Genomic DNA, 9,485 nt, shown 5'->3' on the forward strand with positions numbered 1-9,485 from the left:
TTGTTTTAAAACATCACATGGTAATATATATGTATCTGCCAAAACCATACAATGGCTACTTAGCTCACTTAAAGTAGAACCAGAAGTCTTACCATTCCCCTAGAATCATTACGTGATTTAGCCCCACCCTATTTTTTGGAATGCTCTTCACTAATCCCGATTTATGATGACTAATCTGCTCTCTACTTCTCTTGGCAGCAGACCTAGGTCTTGATCTCCTAATGACCACCCAATAAAGGTCATTATACAGGCATGAGAGCATCACATTCTCCATAAAGTGGGAGACACAATGTTGGGTACAAAATCTTCTCCATTGGTCTCTTGTGCAGTGGGTGTGACCGCATGACCTCCATTGTAATGTGTCTTACCTCCTGTCAGAGTCCCTAAGAGTGTCTAGGAATACTTCTCCAATTCTGGGAGATGCAGGAGAGAAACATCAAAGGAAAAGACTTCAAAAGGGAAGGACTGGAGAAGGTGAAAGGCCTTTAGGACTTGTTTACACAGCTGAATGAGGCTGCTGTTTCCTAAGGAATGCCTAGAGCCATTAACATTGCCCAGGGCTGGATCTTCCTTCACACTGGACCCTTCTTAGTGTTATAGAAACCAATTAACTTGAAATTCAACCTTGAAAAGCTAAACCATTACATTGATTAACACACTTGCTTAGCTGACTTTATGCACATAGTCGTTAGCAATTATCCTAATGAAAAGAAGCTTCATTCTGGAGTCCCGGGCCTCATTCCCACTGGAGTATGAGGACCTTCACTTAAGTGCACTTTGTTTGTGGACTCATGTTTTGCAACTCTGGACATACTCCCTGCAACACTTTTTCTCTTCTTATAGTTGGCATGAAAGGACAACAAGGAGCACTGATCTCACATTAAGAATTATTATGTAAGTATAAGATGACCTCTTACTGTGTTGGAGATAAATTTGTTTCTACAAATTTGACCATCCTTTTGTTTTCCTTTGCCTGTTACTTATTTATCATTTCTATTTTCATCCTTACTTTGTTAATTTGGTTAAGTTTTCTTATCAATAGCATAGTAGTATTCTTTTTAATATAGTCTGAGAGTCTGAGAGTATCTTTTAGAGGGTGATCTTATTTATTTCAACTTTTCACAATAATTGTTACAGTTAATAATTTAAACTTATTTACCATTGGATGTACACTGTATTTCTTATGTATTCTCCTTACTTACCTTTTTTATATATTTTTAGTTTCTTCAATTTTGTATTCATTAGGGCATTTTTAAATGTGTAATGTCTACCTATTTTCCATAGCACTATTGTTACTTTTCTCTATATTGAAGGGTAGCAGAAGGTCTCACCCCAAAATATGACTATAGGAATTCAGAACATGCCACTTCAACATATACCACTTTAATAGATTGATTATTTTGAGTTCTAGGTACTTGAACAACAGAAAATGCAATGAGAACCTTTCTCTAAATTCCCCTTATCTGCCTAAAGACAGGTCCCACAAAAGGAACTCAATTGTCATAAATACCCTCCCAGGACTTTCGGCAACCAGGGAAGGTCGACTCCACATAGAAGAGCAATCTAGAAGTTTATACCACATCTAGATAATCTTTTCCACAAGCTATCATGTCTTCTACCTATTCTACTAAGGGCCCATTCTTCTTTCATAAAAATTACTTACTCTCCCCCCAAAAGGCCTACATCTGCTCTCCCTTTTATTATTAGAATGGTATTTAAGCCTGAATTCTAATGCATGTCAGGGAGTCACTCATTTTCCTCTGTGTATCTCTCACATATACATGAGGAGTACATGTTAACAATCTCATCTGTTTTTCTCTTGCTAATCAGTCCTTTATGACAGAGTTCTCAGCCAAGACTCAGAAGGGTAGAGGGAAAATTATTTTTCCTCCCTTTCAATATGGACGCATAATTTTCTACTAATACCTGAAATGAAAATATTATTTTAAAGATGCACTGTTTCTTCCTCTGCCCTGTCCTTTATCTTGTTAGGAATGAGAGTCATTTAAAATGTGGCCATTGTATCTGGAATACACGTACTTCTCTACTTCTTCTTTCCATCAAAGAGACATTAGAATTACTTTACCTATAACAAGCTCTGCCTCCAAGCTTTAGGTTTTGCTGAGAAGATTTATTATTTCTAGGTCTAGATAATGGCTGGGAATTTTTTTTTTTTCTGTAAAGGGCCAAAGAGTAAATATTTCTGGGTTTGAGGAGTATACTGTTTCTGTCACCACTATGCACATCTGTTGCAGTAGATGTGAAAACAGCCACGGATAATACACAAATGAAGGGGCATGGCTTAGTCTCAATAGAAGGTTACTGATAAAAACAGGAAGTGCACAGGATTGGTTTGCTGACTCCTGGTCGAGATTAGTAATAGAATTTTTCCAACAGCGTATCTCTTCATTCTCAAGACTTCTTATCATTTAATCACACATTCCCCCTCTCTCTGCTTCCATCCCAATTTATCATGAGCATCTTCCCAGTCACTGTTTCCTCATTCTCCTTCTCAAAGTTTCAATCCTGGAATGTTTATATGGTTTCAATCATACCACAAATATTTTCCTCAGTTAAGATAAGGTGTAGGGGCACCTGGGTGGCTCAGCTGGTTAAGTGTACAGCTTCGGCTCAGGTCATGATCTCGCGGTTTGTGAGTTCTAGCCCCTTGTCGGGTTCTGCCCTGACAGCTGGGAGATGGGAGCCTGCTTCAGATTCTGTTTCCCCCTCTCTCTGCACCACCCACCGTGCTCTGACTCTCCCTCTCTCTCTCTCTCTCAAAAATAAATAAACATTTAAAAAAAGAATAGCTATTCTCAACTAAATAAGTAAATTAATAAAGGTGTAATATGTCACTGGATTTTTTTGGATTATGAAAATACTTTTACTTTTTCTCATTTGTAAATTGAATTATAGATCGCTATAGAATGATTGATTTGGGATTCTTTTCTTTCCAGATTTCTTCTCCGTGACTTTTATCTTTCACTCAGTGGTCTCAGTGGTCCAATGCCAGTCTGTTTTTTTCCCCTCACAGGTAACTTTTTTCTTGATGCTGATTTGTAAGAAATTTCTCTTTAACCTTAGAATTCAAGATTTTTATCAACATATGTCTTTTTTGATGAATCATGCATGAAACTAGATAATCCTTTCAACATAGATCAGGTTTTCACAATGGGAAATTATTTTCTGTCATTCATGACATCGTTACCTCTTTATTGTATTTAATTTGTCTCTTTTAAGAATATCACTCACAATATGGGTCCACAGTGTTTATCCCCTAGTTTTCTTATCTTTTCAGCATGATCTCCCAATTAGGAGTTTTACTCAGTGCTTCAAGATTCTTTTCCCACTTGATTTTTACAGGCACCAAAAAGCCTCAATTTATGTACTTATTGGAACAAATATATTTTTAACATATTATTTCCAGGTTTTATGATTCACTTGGATGTTCTTATATATTTTATCATTTTTTTATTTATTTAATTTAATTTTATTTATTTTTATTTTTTAACTGACCCAGGTGCCCTTATATGTTTTATTATTATTATTGATTATTATTATTTCTTGTTCAAAATGTCATCAGTGTCTTCTATATGTTCTTATTGGAAGTGAACTGTTTCCTGAGTCCTGTCTGTCTTTCCATTCTGTTGTGGCTGAACAACATTATGCAAGTTAGGAAAGCATAACTTAGCCCTTCGAAGTCTGCCTGTCAAGAGGAGTGGGTTCCAACTGTGCACCTACATTCTAAAAGCTCGGAGTTTTCTCATATACAAATATACTTCTGAAGGGATGCAAATTTTCATTACCTTGATGGTAGTAATAGTTTCATCATGTATATCTATGTCAAGACTTTAAATTGTACTCTTGAGACATGTGTCATTTGTATTATACATAAAATAAGAGTTTTTAGAAAAATAAGGAGTATTTTTTTCTTCAAAAATTATAGTTACAGCATCTGTTATACAAATAGTAAATGGTGGAGATGCCAGTAATGACTAGGAGACCTATCCTGGCAGTGCTGAGGCTTACATATGGCCCGGAGTGTTGCTCAACAACAGTGAAGTCCACACTCAACTGTTTACGCTGGCCATCTATACTCAGAATACCAACACAGGAAATTTCTTTAGCAGGTAACCAGGTGACAGATGTATGAAATGAAGTGTGCCCTGAAGTGTGTGTGTGTGTGTGTGTGTGTGTGTGTGTGTGTGTGTGTTTAGTCCAGTTTATGTGAAGGTACCCAGAGCATTTGAGAATCCCCTGTTACTCTTATCTTTGTGAGACAGCATTTACCATTTTATCTCCATGACCAAGAATCTCTGGTCTCAGATCCTGCACAGACACACCCCTGCCTCTTTCACCTCCCTAATACCTCTCCCTGCCTCCCCATCATATTAGTCAAGGTCTTAGGGAGAGGATTTTCTGGTTAACATTTTGATTAATTAAATTTATTTTTGTCTCTTCCTCAAGGTCATGCAAACTTTTGCAAATATTAATTAGCTGACTTGTATTTTCAGCTCCCATACTAGAATGATTTGCATATGCAAGTAGACAAGCACTCCCATCTTTAAAATAGGAATAGTAGTGCCTGCCTTATCAGTTCTCAAAAATTGTTATATAAAACAAAAATGAGATTTAAAAGGATAGTGATTTTAAAACTGTAAAATAAGATTTAAACCCTTTCAGGCATTTATTTTATCTTATTAAAGTTTATTAATTTCAAGGCAAAGGGAAAAAGAGCAAGTGGGGGAGGGGCAGAGAGAGATGGAGAGAGAGAATTGCAAGCAGGCAAGGCCTGTCAGTGTGGAGCCTGACACAAGGGCTTGATGTCACAAATCATGAGATCATGACCTGAACTGAAAGGAAGAGTCAGATGTTTGACTGAGGCACCCAGGAGCTCCACAAACAGGAATTTATATAGATGTTGCAAATTGTTGATGTACTAGGCAATATGAGGCTAGATTATAAAACACAAGACTATGATCTGCATTTTGTTTGTACTAATTTATTGGCATGGAATATGCTTTTCTCAGAACAAATGAAACTTCTAAATAGAATGTCTTGAATAACTGAAGATATTAAAGATACTATTAAGGGAATGCCATATAATATATAAAAACTGCATTTAAAATGGTATTTGAAAAGAAGAATAAAGAAAAATTTTGGAGGGTCAGGAATACTTTTTAAAATCTTGCTAATGCTTTTTTAATCTTTTCAAGTCAGGAGAACAGCACATGTAGTTTTAAATTACATTCATTTTCCTGAAACAGGTAATCCCTATCATCTTAACTCTCTCTTGCCTGTCAAGACATGTCACACTGCTTTTTAACAGTAAAGCAAAGAGATCTGTCCATAGCTATCAATTTTTATTCCATAAGTATTCACAAAGAAAAATATATTTTTCTAAGAACTCACAGATTAGTCCTGAATTGAATTGCCATTTCCTACAAGCCCTATGAAATTTTATGGCTTTAAAAAATGAAACAATTTCAACCACTAGGAAGAAAATCATGTATCTATCTGAATCTTCTAAGGTGAAAATACATCATCTCTGTAAAGAGTTTGTTATCCTTTTCACAGAAAAAGAAACTTTTCGTGTTAAGATGATGATGAAAACACAGGGCTGGTACACCTGCAAGAGATCAGAGGCAGAAAATACTTTTATTTTTATTTCTATGTTCTGAGATAAAGAATATAGTTTCAATCTGATGATTTCTTTCACATATTAGAGACAACCATGTTACTGTCTTCATCCTTTTTTTATTGTCCCTAAAATGTTTAAATGAGCCAAAATGTTAGCCAGATTAAGAAAAATAAAATGTACTTTCAGTTACCTAAAAGAGAGAATGTTGGTATGAAACAGAATGTTGTAAGATTCCAAATGGAAACTCTCTTCAAAGTGCCTGCTGTGTGAATACCTATTACATTTTATCCAACATGGTTCCATTGAACCATGAATTTTATAGAAAATGTATCTATACATCTGTATCTACCCATCTATGTCTGTATGCTTATCTATCTATCTATCTATCTAATCTATCATCTATCTATCCAAATAACATTTCAATAATTTTCATGATTTTGCTTTTCATTTTTAATTTATTTCTTTGTACAGATTCTCTTTTATTTTCAGAAAAAAATTATGATATCTATATAATGTACTTTTGGAAACATAACTCTATTTTAAAATCTTTATATTTTTAATGTTATTTATTTTTGAAAGAGAGAGAGAGAGAGCACATGCGCACACGAGCAGAGGAGGTGCAGAGAGAGAGAATCCCAGGCAGGCTCTTCGCTGTAAGCACAGAGCCCCATGCCATGAGATCATGACTTGAGCCAAAATCAGGAATAGGAGGCTTAACTGACTTGAGCCACACAGTACTCCACATTTTATTTTTTATTTTTTTAATGTTTTATTTATTTTTAAGACAGAGAGACAGAGCATGAGTGGGGAGGGGCAGAGACAGAGGGAGACACAGAATCTGAAGCAGGCTCCAGGCTCTGAGCTGTCAGCACAGAGCCCGATGTGGGGCTCAAACTCACGAACTGTGAGATCATGACCTGAGCTGAAGTTGGACGCTTAGCCAACTGAGCCACCCAGGTGCCCCAAGTACTCCTCATTTTAAAACATTTAAATTGTATTCTAGTATTTTGATTCCTACAGAACTAGATTGATTTTTCATGTCCTTCAGAATTTTTCTCTAATTCTTTCAAATGTTTGTGGGAATTGAGACTCTAAATCCCTAAGGATCAGTTTGAAAGAAGTGATATCATGAGATAATAAAAGAGTCTCCGGGAGATACTTAAAGATGGAATTAATGTGAACTGTATATAAACTGCTGTCGCCAATGAACTTGCCTCCTGGCTATGAATTTTCATACATATCATGTTCCCTGCAAACTTGTGAATTGTCACTCAACTAAATATACACATACATGTGTATATGTGTATGTATGTGTATGTGCACATGCCATACATATGTGGATGTACACATGCATATCCATAATGGCAATAAAAGAAGGTTTTATGCATATTTAAAGATTTTTAAAAAGCATTGTTAAACATTTTATCTTGAATGTCTTGAAGCATGTCAAAACCATAGTGGGATTTTCTGTGGAACAGCTTCCAGAATAGGGTATAGTGGCATGGGAAGCTTCACTACATATATCCTAACACTACTTCGGTATGTGCAATAAAATCTGTGTATCTTTACTATAAAGACATGTTGCCTCCACTCGATGTTGTCCCTCTCAGAAGTTTCAACATTTCTTTACTGACAAGGTACAGAAAAAGGGGAGCTGAAGAGTCACTTTTAATGTACTGCGATCTTGAGAAGATGCTTCGTCCTTACAAATTCCAGGGGCAGAGTTTGGTGAGGCAACACAAATGTCTTATACAAAAGTTTTTCCCTACACCAAAACAAAAACTAAAAATAAAATTGTCTGTGAACCCAATGTTTTAGGTACCTTGTGTGGTTCTCATTCTTTACACTACAGAGGCACATAAATAAAGTTTACACTAGATTAAATCTCACCTTAGAAGTGCCCGGAATCTTATTTAGCACTAGGGCCATGGAATAAGTTTGGTACACCCCAATTACAAGGGAGACTACTCTATCTTTGTCTCTAATCTGGGGCTTGCAATAATGTCTCATGAAAACCCTTTTCTAAAACAACTTTTATTTCTTGTTTATATGTTCCCTAGGTTGAGAGTTATTAAACTTCCATTTAACAAACAAACAAAAATACGGTCATTGGCAGGCATTAAAACACACCATGGCGAAATATCATGGAACTTGGTGAGTTCGATGACCTGCCATTCAGTTTTCCTGTCTTCCCGGTATTGATTTTTTTGTTTTGTTCTATTTTGTTTTCATTTTTCATTGGTGTTTTTTAAACTTAATATTGGGGGGCTTGTGCATTACATCCCACCGGTTTCTTTTTTCCCCTATTGAATAGGAACTATTTGTATTTTTCCCCACACATTTACAACTAATGCTGTAATTTGCATATTTTTCATCTTTTTGTTTACAGATAAATACTAGCTAACCCTTTTGATTATTATTAATATTAGCCCATTAAATATGCATCCATCTTTATTGCTTTAGAAGGGAGTGGTACTCAGGGTGCTCTTGGTGGCGCTAACTGCTCTTCACCATCACAGGATCCTGTCTGTGCAGGATGGTGCTGGCTCTGTGAATGGCAGCCAAGCGCAGATCTGGGCAGTAGTTGTTCTTGCAGATCACGTGCTTGATGCGGCTGAAAGGGGCGGAGGCATTCTCGTGGTTGGTGGTCCGCACATAGCAGGTGATAGGTTTCGCTGGCCGGATCACTTCTTCATGACCACCGCTACATCTTTACCTTGGGCCCATTGCTCCATGCCCACAGTCTTCCTGGGAATCGGCTCGTTTTAGCGGAAGAGGTTGCGAGCCTTCAGGTTTTGGGGTGTGGTGCTTGTATGTCTGCTTGTTCCTCTTGACTAGAAAGCTGGGGCTGTTCTGCATTGATGCGCAGACTTTTTAAGTAAGAGGCAAAATAGAACTTGAGCGGTAAGTAATCTTCAAAATCATCTAATCCCTGTTTTACATATTCTATTTCATGGTGCCCTAAAGCTAGGGTATTTTAGATGTAAGAGTTCCACTAAAGGTAGTTATTGAGGAAAGGATTTTGGCATTTCGGTAGCTTAAAACGTCTGAGTAAACCATTTGATATCTTCTGATTTTCTTATTGTACCATTAAGAAACTTGAAGACTCCTGAGTTTTGTAAATCATTGGTCGCTGTCTCATTTATAGCCACTTGCTAGCAGAAGTTTTTGTCACAAAAAATAATAAAAGAACAGTTACTAATATTCTTATGTAGAGTAAATTGAATATTGACATATCGTCTGGTTCCTAGCACGCAGATATATTTAATTTTTTGAAGAAATGAACATTTTATTTCAATTTCACTTTTATGTGTATATAACCAAGCATTTATGTGCCTAATTGTTGCTAAAAGCCAAAATATAAATTCACTGAAGCAAACACATTTTTCTCTTTTACTATTTGGAATCAAATTGAAAATTTCTTGGCACATCAATAAATATACATTATATGCAGGCCAATATTCAGAATTTCCACAATAGCAACTAGGAGGTAGTCCTTAAATGTGTACAATGTAAACTGTCCATTTGCAATAAAATAATGTTAGTCTTATAAATGAAGGATAATGTCAAGACCTGAACCAGTAGCAAGAATTAGGAAGAATTGTATAAATGTAACTGCGATTTCTTGCTGTCTACTTTTCTAATTGTCAAACACATATTCTATTTATTGTGGACATCCATTTAACCATACCTCATCTTTTTTTTTTTTTTTAGATTTTTGAGTCATGAGTATGTGAGTTTGTGTGTGTACCATAATTGCTACAAAAGAAGCTACCAAGCATAATTTAAAAGATTTTGTATGAAGCACTTTTAAACATAGTTCAAAAAATATTTGGCTGTCATG

The 9,485-nt window shown here is 36.0% G+C and overlaps 1 pseudogene; it reads right to left on the bottom strand.

Annotated features, from left to right (window-relative positions):
• Positions 1-8,137: 8,137 nt before the first annotated feature.
• LOC125934036 (60S ribosomal protein L28-like) lies at positions 8,138-8,500 on the bottom strand (annotated as a pseudogene).
• Between the last annotated feature and the right edge of the window lie 985 nt (positions 8,501-9,485).

Source organism: Panthera uncia (genome assembly GCF_023721935.1).
Source record: "Panthera uncia isolate 11264 chromosome A1 unlocalized genomic scaffold, Puncia_PCG_1.0 HiC_scaffold_16, whole genome shotgun sequence".
In the NCBI taxonomy this organism is placed as follows: domain Eukaryota; kingdom Metazoa; phylum Chordata; class Mammalia; order Carnivora; family Felidae; genus Panthera; species Panthera uncia.